This window comes from Balaenoptera physalus (genome assembly GCF_965194825.1).
Source record: "Balaenoptera physalus genome assembly, chromosome: X".
Classification (NCBI taxonomy): Eukaryota; Metazoa; Chordata; class Mammalia; order Artiodactyla; family Balaenopteridae; genus Balaenoptera; species Balaenoptera physalus.
Genome location: NC_138903.1, coordinates 121,028,123 through 121,042,668, shown reverse-complemented (window position 1 = coordinate 121,042,668; position 14,546 = coordinate 121,028,123). Strand labels below are relative to the sequence as shown.

General features: G+C 43.3%; 1 pseudogene across 1 annotated transcript; it reads left to right on the top strand.

Annotated features, from left to right (window-relative positions):
* The first annotated feature begins 636 nt into the window (after window positions 1–636).
* Window positions 637–2,866, top strand: LOC309651977 (heat shock cognate 71 kDa protein pseudogene; annotated as a pseudogene). The gene has a single exon. The product of its transcript is annotated as a heat shock cognate 71 kDa protein pseudogene (transcript).
* The last annotated feature ends 11,680 nt before the right edge of the window (window positions 2,867–14,546 follow it).

The window sequence follows — 14,546 nt, the reverse complement described above, 5'->3', positions numbered from 1 at the left end:
TGGGTTGTATGGACATTTTGACAGTATTAATTCTATCAATCCATGAGCATGGAATATCTTTACATTTATATGTGTCTTCTTCAATTTCTTTCATTACTGTCTTATAGTTTTCAGTGTGCAGGTCTTTCACCTCCTTGGTTAAATTTATTCCTAGGTATATTATTCTTTTTGATGCAATTATAAATGGGATTGTTTTCTTAATTTCTCTTTCTCCTAATTTGTTATCAGTGTATAGATACGCAACAGATTTTGTATATAGATTTTTGTATCCTGCAAGTTTACTAAATTTGTTTATTCTAACAGTTTTTTTTTGTGGAGTCTTCAGGGTTTTCTGTATATAAAGTCATGTTATCTACAAATAGTGATAGTTTGGGGGAGTGTTTTTTTTGTTAATTTTTCATTTTGAAATAATTTCACACTTACAGGAATAGTTACAAAGACTCCCATTTACCCTTCACCTAGATTTTACCATAATCATTCTATTATCTGGATCAAAAAAACCTTCTTGATGAATGGGAACCCAAACCGTCTTATAGCCTCTGCTGTGGTAAAACTGGACTATTTGGAAGGCAGTAAATAACTGTGGTTAAGAATGTAGGCATTGGGTCTCATTGAATGTGGCGGCAGCTTTACAGATTGCTGTTTTCTCCTCCAGTGGACCTGGGCCTGCACTCCAGCCGCCATGTCTAAGGGACCTGCAGTTGGCATTGATCTTGGCACCACCTATTGTGTGGGTGTCTTCCAGTACAGAAAGGTGGAAATAATTGCCAATGATCAGGGGAACCAAACTACCCCAAGCTATGTCGCCTTTACTGATACCGAACAATTGATCGGTGATGCTGCAAAGAACCAAGTTGTAATGAATCCCACCAACACGGTTTTTGATGCCAAACACCTCATTGGATGAAGATTTGATGATGCTGTTGTCCAGTCTGATATGAAGCATTGGCCCTTCATGGTGGTGAATGATGCAGGCAGGCCTGAGATTCAAGTAGAATACAAGGGAGAGACAAAAAGTTTCTATCCAGAGGAGGTGTCATCCATGGTTTTGACAAAGATGAAGGAAATAGCAGAAGCCTACCTTGGGAAGACTGTTACCAATGCTGCTGTCACAGTACCCGCTTACTTAAATGATTCTCAGCGTCAGGCTACCAAAGATGCTGGAACTATTGCTGGGCTCAATGTACTTAGAATCATCAACGAGCCAACTGCTGCTGCTGTTGCCTATGGCTTAGACGAAAAGGTCGGAGCAGAGAGAAATGTGCTGATCTTTGATTTAGGTGGTGACACTTTTGATGTGGCAATTCTCACTATTGAGGATGGAATCTTTGAGGTCAAATCTACAGATACCCACTTAGGTGGAGAGGACTTTGACAACCGGATGGTCAACCGTTTTATTGCAGAATTCAAGCGCAAGCACAAGAAGGACATCAGTGAGAACAAGAAGGCTGTCCGTCGCCTTCGTACTGCTTGTGAGCGTGCTAAGCGCACTCTCTCTTCCAGCACCCAGGCCAGTATTGAGATTGATTCCCTCTATGAAGGAATCGACTTCTATACCTCAATTACCCGTGCCCGATTTGAAGAACTGAATGCTGACCTGTTCCGTGGCACGCTGGACCCTGTGGAGAAAGCCCTTCGGGATGCCAAGCTAGACAAGTCTCAGATCCATGATATTGTCCTGGTGGGTGGTTCAACCCGCATCCCCAAGATTCAGAAACTTCTACAGGACTCCTTCAACGGGAAAGAACTGAATAAGAGCATCAACCCTGACGAGGCTGTTGCTTATGGTGCAGCTGTCCAGGCAGCCATTCTATCTGGAGACAAATCGGAAAATGTTCAAGACTTGCTGCTGTTGGATGTCACTCCTCTTTCCCTTGGAAATGAAACTGCTGGTGGAGTCATGACTGTCCTCATCAAGTGCAGCACCACCGTTCCCACCAAGCAGACGCAGACCTTCACAACCTACTCGGTCAACCAGCCCAGTGTACTCATTCAGGTTTATGAAGGTGAGCTTGCCATGACCAAGGATAACAACCTGCTTGGCAAGTTTGAACTCACAGACATACCTCCTGCCCCCACCGTGGTGTTCCTCAGATTGAAGTCACTTTTGATATTGATGCCAATGTCATCCTCAATGTCTCTGCTGTGAATAAGAGCACAGGAAAAGAGAACAAGATTACCATCACTAATGATAAGGGCCGTTTGAGCAAGGAAGACATTGAACGCATGGTTCAGGAAGCAGAGAAGTACAAAGCTGAAGATGAGAAGCAGTGGCATAAGGTGTCTTCGAAGAATTCTCTTGAATCCTATGCTTTCGACATGAAAGCTACTGTTGAGGATGAGAAACTTCAAGGCAAAATTAATGATGAGGACAAACAGAAGATTCTTGATAAGTGTAATGAAATAATCAACTGGCTTGATAAGAACCAGACTGCAGAGAAGGAAGAATTTGAACATCAGCAGAAGGAGCTGGAAAAAGTCTGCATCCCCATCATTGCCAAGCTGTACCAGAGCGCAGGAGGCATGCCAGGAGGAATGCCTGGGGGCTTCCCTGGTGGTGGAGCTCCTCCATCTGGTGGTGCCTCCTCTGAGCCCACCATTGAAGAGGTTGATTAAGCCAGCCTAGCATAGGGTTAACATTGTTCCACACAACATTGAAGGACCCAAATCTGTAGCAAATTCCATGGCAGTTTTAAAGTTGAGCTGCTGTAGTAAACTGGGCATTCTTGATACTTGAACATGGAATGTGTGCACAGGGAAAGGAAATAACATTGCACTTTACAAGCACTGTACTGTAAGTGGAAAATGCAGTGTCTTAAATAAAACTGTATTTAAAATTGGCAAAAAAAAAATGTAGGCATTATTTGTGACAATATGTATGGACCTTGAGGGTATTATGCTAAGTAAAATAAGTCAGAGAAAGACAAATACCATATGATTTCATTCATATATGGAATATAAAAACCAACAAACAAAAATAAATCAACAAACCAAGCCAAACTAAACGAAACACATTAGCCTAGGTACCCAACTAACACAATCAGCTATATAGAACTGTACTGTAATAGGTTTACAATACTTTTCACATAAATAATACATGAAAAACAAACACAAAAAATAAACATTTTAAATCTTACAGTACAGTACAACAGCTGGCATACAGGGGGTAGCATAGAGTGAACAGGCAAGAAATAAAGATACTGTACTACTGTACTCTATACAGTACTATACAGTAAAGTACACAAAAGCACACCACTTGTAGAGGATGCACACACGTGACAGTGTACGCCAGACACGTGAACCAACTTAAGTGATTGGACATGTGACCGCGTGTTCACATCTTTGAAAGTTCGCAACTTGAAGGTTCGTATGGAGGGGACTTACTGTAGTGGTAACCAGAGGGGAAAGGGTAGTGAGGAGTGGGCAAAATGAGTTAAAGGAATCAACTGTATGGTGACGGGTGGAAACTAAATTTGTGGTGGTGAGCACACTGTAGTGTACACAGAAGTAGAAATACAATGTTGTGCACATGAAACTTACATAATGTTATAAACCAATGTTATCTTAATTTTTAAAAAAAGAGAGTGCAGGCATTGTACTTCAGCAGTCCTTAATGGGATCTCAGCTTTCCCACTGACCAGCCTATGACTTTGGGTAAGTCGCCCAACTTCTCTGAGTCCGTGAGAGAAAAAGTCAGCACGAGGCTTCCCTGGTGGCGCAGTGGTTAAGAATCGGCCTGCCAATGCAGGGAACACGGGTTCGAGCCCTGGTCCGGGAAGATCCCACATGCCACGGAGCAACTAAGCCTGTGCGCCACAACTACTGAGCCTGTGCTCTAGAGCCCGTGAGCCACAACTACTGAGCCCGCGTGCCACAGCTACTGAAGCCCATGTGCCTAGAGCCCGTGTTCCGCAACAAGAGACGCCTCCGCCATGAGAAGCCTGCGCACCGCAACGAAGAGTAGCCCCCACTCGCCGCAACTAGAGAAAGCCCATGTGCAGCAACGAAGACCCAGTGCAGCCATAAATAAATAAATAAATAAATAAATTTATTTATTTATTTTTTAAAAAAGTCAGCATGGTGTGGCGACACTGGCCACTGATCCATCCTGAGAATCAGTAAGCAGCCCCAAGATTTCTGAGGTGGGATTATCTCTGTAGCAGTTGCTGAGATGCTTAGAGATGCCTACTCTCCCTAAGGAGCAGAGAGATCTGGAGTATGGCATTTTTCTGTGTTAACCAGAGTCACATGAATGATACCCAGCTTCAGATGCCTGAGGCCAAACTTCAAATTTCCTAGATTTCTTCTTTCAGAATGCATGCGCATGCATGCGTGATGTGCCATGCATGTCCTTTTGATTTGTTTGTTTGATTTTTTCCGACTCATCAAACCCAGCTTCCTTTGCCACTTTATTCTCTATCTTGTTCTCTGCTGAGGCTTTTAGACGTAGATGTCCTTTCCCTCCTGGGGAGGAAGAGGCCCAGTGGCATTCCCCTTGACAAGGTTCTGACTGCAGTAGCAGTAAGCAGGCCTGGTGGAAGAGATCACCCACCCAGGGTGACTTTAAGGGAGAAATAAGAAAGTTTGGTGCCACAGAACATTGAATCCCAAAAGTGGATCTGAGGAACTTTGCCAATCTTTGAAAATGTTTCTTTTTTTCCTTTCTTTCTTTTCTTTTTTTTGGCCACGCAGCTTGTGGGATCCTAGTTCCCTGAACAGGGATCAAACCTGTGCCCCTGCAGTGGAAGCACGGAGTCCTAACCACTGGACCGCCAGGGAATTCCCGACAATGTTTCTTATATCTGTATCTAAATGAGAAAAAAATAGACAAGGGAGTGAGTTTTCCATAAAGCCAAAAAGATTCAACATAATGACCAGTTCTCTATTTTGAGATGATGCCCTTCCAACTTTTTTGGTGATAAAATGTCTTTTCCTTTTTGAAATTATTGTGGTAGCTTTTTAAACTGCCTTCACTTGGCAGTCAAACTTTGTAAATCCTACGTATGTCTCCAAAATGTTCATGGGAAGTGTTATTGGTCCATGAAATTCAAAAATCTGGGAACCATTGATTTGGACTACCAAAGATGACAAGATTCTTTGATATTAAGCTCCCTATCCCAATTTTACAGATAAGCCAACTGAGGGACTTAAACTCATAGCAAGTTGGTAGCAAAACCAGGATTAGAATCCCATCACCTAATATCCAGCGTACGGACCCTTCCTCTCCCCTGCCCTGATGCTCCAAATGGGAAGAGGCATTGAAGAAAACCTCTGCCGGCCTCACTATGTAACAAGTTTTTACCATGCACTGTTTATTTCCTGTTTCATTTTAAATTCAGGAACTGAAAGAACAGCCAAAATCCCAATGGGAAACAATGACGGCTAAGTTCCCTGCCTCATAATCGTTAACCCTGTTGCAGTGGAGGCAGGCAATAAAGTGGTTACTTAAAGTTTTTGCTGACTTGTTCACTGTTGAGTCAGAAGAAGTGCCTACTCAGAGCATTAATTTCTAATTAGCTGTTAATCCAGCCAGGTTAGAAAATAAGATGGAGAACAATAAGCCTTCGCATATCCTTTTCAGATCGTTAACTAGCAATGGCTTGCAGAAGTGGGTCAGTGCTGTTACAGAGGGGGAAACTGGAGGTTTCTCCTCTCCCTAAAGCAAGAGACAATCAGCTTCTGGCCTGGGGAAGCTGGCGGGGGTGGAACTAGTTCAAAATTAGGGCACTTGGGTAGCTCATACCTAGAATTCTAACTGCAATGCCAGGAATAGAGGGACCCTAGAAAGAGTCACGGAGAGGCACTGCCCTGGGAAAATGTCTCTCTACGTCTAGGTTAAAGGAGACCTGGCTTTAACTAGAAAGGCCTCCAAACATCATGTTTTATCCTAGTGTATTCATTTCTTATAGTTGCTGTAACAAATCACCACAAACTTAGTGGTTTAAAACAACCCAAACTTACTATCTTACAATTCTGGATGTCGAAAGTAAAATGAGTCTCACTGGACTAAAATCCAGGCGTCAGCAGGGCTTCTGGAGGCTCTAGGGGAGAATCCATTCTTGCCTATTCCAGCTTCTAGAGGCTGCCCGCATTCCTTGTCCCATGGCGGCAACACTTAAACTTCTGCTTCCATTGTCACATTGCCTTCTCTCCTTCTCAGTCTGACCCTCCTGCTTCCTTCTTTTGAGGATCCTGTGATTACATTGGTCCTTTCAGGATAATCCAGGATTATTTGCTCATCTCAAGATACTTAATTTAAAACACATCTGCCAATCCCTTTGGCCATACGAGGTAACATTCACAGCTTCCAGGTTTTGAGATGTGGACATCATGGGGGGAGCATGATTTAGCTTACCACAACTAATAAAATCATTTTTTCAAGTGAAATCGTGTGAGGAACCCCGGTACATAAATTACATCAAAGCAGAGCAGCTATAGTTAAAGTCTTACTCATTTAGCCTCTACTAGTTCCTAACCGTGATGGTCCCAGAAGCACCCAAGGGGAACCTTGCGGCTCTAGGACCAGTTCGAATACAACCGATTTATACCTGAAGGGGGGACACCATCTGGCAACACTTCAGCCACCACATTCTCGTTGTTCATTATATTCTTCAGTGAAACCAGATGCCTCTTAATGCTTGTCACTGAGCTCTGTGGGACAAGAGGCCTTGCTCGTTTAGCTCAGCATCACCAGGATCTGAGGTGCTCAGTGTTTGTTGAGTGAATGAGTGAAAAATCAATTAATGGTGAATGAAAAATGCTTAGGCAGCATCCGTTTCCTGTTTCCCTGCTCACAGTTATTCATGAGTCAGACTTGTACATCAGTATTATTGGAAAAAGATCAAAATGGAACGGTGCCACCTTGCTGTCCCTCACTATATCCTGTCCCAAACCACTTGTGCACGTGTATACACACTGAATTGAAGTGCTTGTCACGAGTCTTAATAGAATGTATTGTTTCAAATCTTGATCATGGACATCTTAGTTGCACATCATGGAAGTAAACAGTGGTGGTCTAATATCTTTCTCTTCCTGTCTCCCAAAACCATTAGAAATGGAAAAAAGAATCTTAGAGATGAAGGTGCTTTGATGCCTTAAAGGCTGTCTAGGACAGGCAACTTTACAGATGAGGAAACTAAGGCCTAAAGAAGACAAGGGATTTATCCAATATCATTTTATTTATAAGCACATTTTATAAGATCTAAACTAGAGCCCAGGCCTTCTGCTCTTGAATGCAGCGTTCCTTCCATTGTTCCACAGTTGTGCAAAGCTGAACAGTTCTATCTAGAAGCAGTTAGCTATAGAGATGATAAAACCTGAACTTTCAAGGATGGTACAATTATCTCTTATCTCTGTAAAACTAAGTTTGGCAAACTGGTGGATCCCAAGACAAATCTAACCCACAGACCTGCTTAATTTGTTCCATAGTTTTGTTTTGTTTTTTAAATTGAATTGGTATGTCTTTAAATAGAGTAGGCACACTCTAGCTCCCCAATGTCCCCAGCACTCCTGTTGTCTTACATTTAGCCCATTCACTCACTTATGTTATATATGTGACCCTTGCAGACATTTGAGTTTCTTTTTCAATCTGCAAATTTGGATTTACAAATTTATTTATTGATTGATTGATTGATGTTTGAGTTTTTAACCCCTGACATAAACAATCAAAATGTACAAGAACTGTTAATGTCTGGGGTCAGAACTTCTAAGTGTCTTTAACACCATAAGTGGTATAAAATTTGACAGACCATGTGTCCTGGAGACCGATGGTTTAGAATATAATCATCATAGTTAACCCGTATTTCAGTCAGTGCATGAGAAGGGAGGGATGATAAAGCAGACTGTGTCTCCTTCGCTTCCTCCAAACCAATCATCCCTAACTTCTCACCTGACTCTCTCTCCACCTATCCCTTTGGAATCTTTAGGTCTGACTCTCACTGAGATTAGCCTTAGCTGACATGTGACTGTGACTTTGGCAGCCGAACCTTATAGCATGTGAAAGAGATGATTGTAAAGCCAGTTATCACATGAACTCTTGAGCATGAGATAAATGTTCGTAGTGGGGGCAGAACAGAGCTCCAGTTCCAGTGAGGAGCTGGAATGGTAATTAGAAACTGTCGTTGGGCACATACAATGAGATTTGGCTTGGAGGCTGTACTTGAGTGGGCATAGAGAACCAAAGTCTCCATTCAGATATACCAGAGAGCAGGTTCCAGATAGCAAGATTGAGACTAACCCTACCCGTGGTGGAGACTGGGCTTCTGGTATCCTACTTTGCATAGATTTTATAGGCTTTTCTTACGTAAAGCTGGGCAGAGCTCGGGCAAATAGGGGATGACAGTTATCACCCTTCTGGGTGCATCATTGGCACCCAGTCAAAGCACGTTGATTGAAATGACTTACTGGAGGTAATGCCAATCTACCCAGTAGAAGTAGAATTGCTTCCGAGTTGTGGACTTGCACGCCTAAAAACATTGAAACAACCTCAAAACTTCAAGCACAGTGCACCACATAGAATATTTTTGGAAACTCTCCAGTTTTATTTGGAAAATTATATCTGATGTTTGGTCAGGTTTAAAGTTTCCTGGGCTTTGAAGTAATGCTGAATCCTAAACAGTGAACCTTCAAAAGCTTTGACTGTGCCACAGGGCACTGATGTGATCTATAAACAAGAAGAGAACAGTATTTGAAAAAGAAAAAAAAGTGCCAAGTTTTGACATTATAATAGGTAGGATTCCTTCTCTATTTCAGCAACAGTCCTATCCCTTAGGAACACAATTCTGAGCAAAGATATCTTAGGAAAAGGCATGAGCAGGAAAGCAGGGCAGAACATCTTCCTGGCTCTGCCACTGACGTCCTCTGGCTGGGGGACTATCCTGATCACCTGCTCCATGAAGATAGCATGCTACACGAGTGATGGCGAGGAAAATGCAGTTCACACCAGAAATGTTTCCTGGGAAACTCAGACATGTAAGCTCCATGAAGACAAGAACTCTGTTTATGACACTCACTATTCTATCCCTGTGACTTAGACCGTCCGCCTGGCACACGGTTGGTGCTTATGGCGGGGCGGGGGGTGGTCCTGATTTCCATTTCATCATCTAGATTCTGAACAAGTTGAGAAATATACAAAACAGTAAATGTGGACTTTAAAATATCACTTCATTGCTGATGGAGACCAGGCTACAAAACCTAGCTTAATGAGCAAGTGAAATGTGTCTGTTAAATGAATTGTAAAAATTAGGCAGACTTACCCAACTTCAATATAAGCAGCACAGAACCAGGACAGGCTGCCCACCCAGAGGAGCGGAGGAGAAACCTACTCCCTGGAGTACAGTTGCTCCCAAGAGAAAGGGGGACTGCATTGAGTTGAGCTTGTCCAGTAATCTACCCAAATTTACCCGTCAAATTAGTGTTCATCACTTGTGGTGCTCAAGAAATACTTTATGAAGGCATACATGAATGGTACCTGTGGAAGGTGGAACGTGAACTTGAACTGCAAAAGGTCAGAAGCACCACCTGGGATAATTAGTGTAGCCTAAAGACTGATCTTCATGTTTGCCTGAAGGGACCTGGGGTAGCCAGAATGGGGTCTCGCTGTAAAGAGCACTTTGGAGCCCTCAGTAAGCTTCTGTAGCACCAGGCTTCAGATCCTCTTACAGCGAATAAGGGGAGATAAAGGCTACCTGCACTTCTGGAGAGGGTGTCATAGGAAAACATCTTCCACCCTGAGATAAGGTGAATTCAACTGGGGGTCAGGGCAAAGGGTTACTGATACAGCTTGAGTGAGAGGGATCAGCTAATATTTTCTCCCATACTAAATTGGATGAAGAAGAAGAGATTCATTAAGCCAAAGCAAGTTTCATGCTTTGTTTTGCTTTGGTTTGCTCTGTAGGACACCTGCTAATGTTACTCTCTATTTAGCCATGTTTCTCATTGAACTAATCCAAGGCAACGAAAAGAAGTGCCAAGGGCCCTCTTGCTCTCAGAAGGAGATCCTCAGAAAGGGGCTGCCTTGTTCCTGAAGGCTTCTGTGATTGGGAGGCACAGGCTTGAAAGGAAAAACATTTGACTCTTCTCCCCTTTTCTGAAGTACTGAGTTCAGTCACTGAAAGTGATTGGGAAGGATTGTCATCATGGGTCCACACTTTTGAGGTAATAAGACCAGCAGGTTCGGCACTGGCACTGTTTTTCCTTTCAGGTAAGTTGTGTGCAAAGAAGTCACACTATCAGCATGTGCCCTGGTATATGACCCAAGGTGCTAGGCTTAACTGTGGCAATGCAGAGTTGACAATCTTACCATCCGTTAATGGTCATCACTCCCATTTAATCGAATTCTGTTTTCGCTCACAGACTCGGAGGAGACCACCCTCGTTAACTTAACTCGAAATGAAATCTGAGAATCGAATCCTTCCTGGGTCTAGGATTTGCATCAAAAGGCTAATGACCTGTCTAGTTTCCTTTCTGTCACAACCATCAGTATTCTCTTGACCCTGATTAAGCTTTAGAAAGAATTAAAGGGACAGCGTTAGTTTTGATATTTATAAGTGGTCATTAATTCCACATTTATTGAGGGCCTACTTTGTGTCAGGCTGTATACTCTCTCAGCCCTTTGCACTTACAGCAACCCTGCAAGGTTGATGGTATCTTCCCAATTTCCCAGATGAAGAATCATCTCATTAAAGAGATGAAATCACTTGTCCAAGTTTACAGAGAATAGATGGCGGAGGTGGGATTCACACCCAGGTCTGCTGAGCTCCACAGGCACTTTCTAATAATATGCTCATCTGCTTCCAGCTGCCTTTCTAGCTCAGCTGCAGATCAGGGGGAATCAGTGCTGGTTTATGCGATGTTTACTTTGTTTCTTCCCCCAGCCGAAATAGGAGGAAAAGCTGCCCCATCACGGTAGGATGGGCCCCTTAATGGTAAAGGTTGCTCACTGATTTCTTCTTCAGGGAAGAACAGAACGGTCGACTTTTTATGTTATCTGCTTCTTTCTCTGGAAACTGCCGAGTGTGAAGAAATGGAAGATCATTACACTACATTTTAAAGCTTCCTTCCGTAACTGCTGAGACTAACAAACGGCCTTGTTTGGCAGAGCTTCCAGACACAAACAGAGGCTTGTACCACGACAGAACTTTGGAGCTGTTTTAATCTAATCATCAACAAAGTTTTTAAATGGAGACTTCAAGCAGTTTCATCCAGGCCTCAGATCCACAGGGATATCCACAGATCGGAGTTCAGGTCAAGTCCAGTGGCTCTGGGAGTCCTGACCGCCCACCTCGCCCATCCCCATCTTGGAGGTCAGAAGGCAGGGGAATGGGGGCGCAGGAGTGTTGTGATTCCTCGATATCTGAGTCGAAATGTCCCCAAAGATTGTTTTCTGAGGACACTCTTCCACACATGTGCACTCAGAAAACAGGAGAGTGGGGCATCTGGGGAAAATGAGATTATAATTACTCAGTGGATTCCAGGGTCCTGGCAGAGTGAGCCAGCACATTCCCGAGCGTGGCCTTCCATCCCAGCTGACCTGAGATAAATCATCTAATAGAGGGTGGCTCTCATCTTACCCATTGGAGAGTTACCGTAACTCTAGTACAAATTGATGTTTTTATTTTTGTAAGCAGAAACCTTGTACAAATGCGCTCTCATTAAAGAAGTCTTGTGGTGAATCCTTTGGTAAACAGGAAGAGACCTTTTGTAGTGCAAATAAGCTAATCTATCCACATTGTCTCTGAGTTTTGTGGTTAGGATTTTCTTAAAGAGGATATATTAGTAGTGGCCCAAATCACAATTACAGTGTTTATTTATAAGCTACTCATTTTAGAGCACAGCCCACCTAGAAATTCATATCCCATTGTTTCTCTTTATTGTTAATGAGTCTTGCCAAATGCTGACTTTATTTTAGAGCCACTTCACCTTGTCACATCAAGCTTTGGAAACCTGCCGGAGATTTTCAAAACTAACAAGGACAAAAATCAAGCGGATCATGAAATAAAAGAGAAAGCAGACATCAAGTATCAGGATAATGACACTGAGATCTTTGGTTTTGCTTTCGTTTTTGTTTTCCCTTTGAAAAAGGAAGTAAGTGGTCTGTGCATTCCAAATAGTGGCAGAAAGACCTTTTTTCAGTTCTGGAGTTGGGCGCTGAAATCTTTTAAAAAAGAAATCATTCGAAACCTGAAAATTTTGCCTTTTTTTTTAAACTTCTAACCTCTGATGGGTGTTGGGGCCTCTTTGTTTCTTAGTTGGCTAACTTGCCAACTAATTTATTCTGTGGTTCCCTCAGGATAGCTGAGGCAGAAAGCAGAGGCTGGAGCAGCCAGCTGAGATTGAGGGTGAAGGCCTCTGCAAAAGAAAGGATCAATTTTGAAGTGAGATTGGAAGGACAATTAGTTTGGGCTATGGCATTGGTCACTCTAGCTGCGTAGAGATCTGTTTCATTGATCCCCAGCAATAGCAGAGTAAGAGGGACTTTATAAAAGAAGGAGATGTGTCTTTTCCTGAGCAGACGTTACAAGTGGGGTGGTGATCCCAGTAGCGTTGGCCTCTTTCTTAAAGGAGAGGGCTTTCCAGAAGTAACAAGGGCACAGACCAGCAAACCTCAGGGGAACCAGGGAGAGCAGCCTGTGAGAAGCAAGACTTCGAGAAGTAGATCCTTATCTGAGTTCAAAGATGGGGGCCCCAGAAAAGGGAATGGAGATCAAGTAGATTGTTGTGAGGGCGTGGTGTCAAATTGTAATTGGTCTTTAAAGTTATTTGTGAATTGAGCTAAAGAGTTGTTGGGAGGAACTGACTGAGAGGGTATATTCTGCAAGTTCCCGAGTAGGGCCTGGAGCCCAGAACAATGGGCACAATCCCCGGAAGAAGCCTCTAGACTCCTCACGTTTGGTCTTATCTTTGTTACCCGTAACTATATGGTATTTTTGAGATGCCAAACTGGGTAGGTAATACTCGGTTACATTCCTAATAAATTCAAAGACAACTATAGAGTAAGAGGGAGCCATTTTGTCCAGATGTTAAGTAGTCACTAGTGACATCTTTGAAACTAAACTTGATGAGAATCCTCAAAGGAGATGTTAATAGATGAATTTGTATAATATGAAGGAAATCCATCCTCACTTATGCTCTGCTTTCCTGTATAAGAAAATAACTAATTTGGAAACAAATTGTTATCCTGCATTTGGTTTACTTAATTATGAGTTTCTGTGGTTTGAAATAACTGCTAATTTCTCAATGACATCCGCATCATCAAACTTTCTAAGATGGAACTGAAAATTTGTGTCTGCCACTATAGTAATCCAGTCTTATGCTTTCATTTTTGTGTATCCATGAAGGGGTGAGGGAAGTGATTGGGAGGTACCTGAAAAGGAGGGTATCTGGAGTACCAAAGAATAAGATGGGCTGCCTGGAGTCTAATCACATTTTGCTTTGGGTAATTTGCTCGTTCATTTATTTATATAATTCTATGATTATAATGGCGTCAGAAACACATTTGATAGGCAAGGATTGAAAACTGCTATCATTGCTGAGCCCTTCAAAAGTAATTGTAGGAATAAATTGTAGCTAATGCCTAACTATTAGCCTTCAGTAAAAGGCAAACAACATGAAGCCAACATGAGGACCAAATTAGTGGTAAGTGGTAGTTAGAGAAATGATGCCTGGAACAGCTAGCAGTTGGGAGTTACCCAGAGACCTGAAGGACCAGAGGAACAGTACTCCGGGGGAGTCCTGCTCAGCCACTGGAGTTCTCAACATGTGGGTTGGGCCTGGGAAAGGGGCAAAGGGACATGTGAAGAATTTGAGGTTAGATTCTGCAACTTAACTACAGTCATGTTAAAAAATACCTGTCAGCTAAAGTGGGGAGCAGGGCTGATTCTTCATCGTCCCAAATTACCTCTAGGTTGCTAAATCTAATGGACATTTTCCCGTCCTCATCTTACTGGACATCTGTCCCAGAGCTACTGTTGGTCACTCCATCCTTGAAGCCCTCACTCTCCTAGCTGCCATCCCTCCTGGTTCTTCTGAGCCTCCTTGGTCTGTCCTCTTCCTGACGTTGACCTGCTGGAGTTGATCAAAGTTCTGTCTTCCGTCCTCCTCTGTGCTCACGTGCCATGCTCCCGCGGATGAACTCATTCACTCCTTGGCTGCAGTTCCCGCCTCTATACTGAGCTGACGGAATTCAGATTTCTCTCTCCTGTTCTCTGAGCTCCCGATCTATATATGCAGCTGCCCACTGCCCTGCCTCCCAGGCATCTCAGTTCAGCTCATCTCAAAAGGAACTCCCCATCCTTCCAAACCACTCCACACCGGCTCTTCCTTCCGGGTTTCCCATCCCCGTGACCAGGTCCCAGCATCCACCCAGGGCGCAAGCCTGAGGAGTCACTCCTGACCCCTCCTGCTCCCTCACACTCCACGTCCAATTCATCAGCAAGGCTTTTCAGTTAGAACTCTGACAGGGAATTCCCTCGAGGTCCAGGTTAGGACTCCAAGCTTCCACTGCAGGGGAATCAGGTTTGTTCCCTGGTTGGGGAACTAAGATCCAG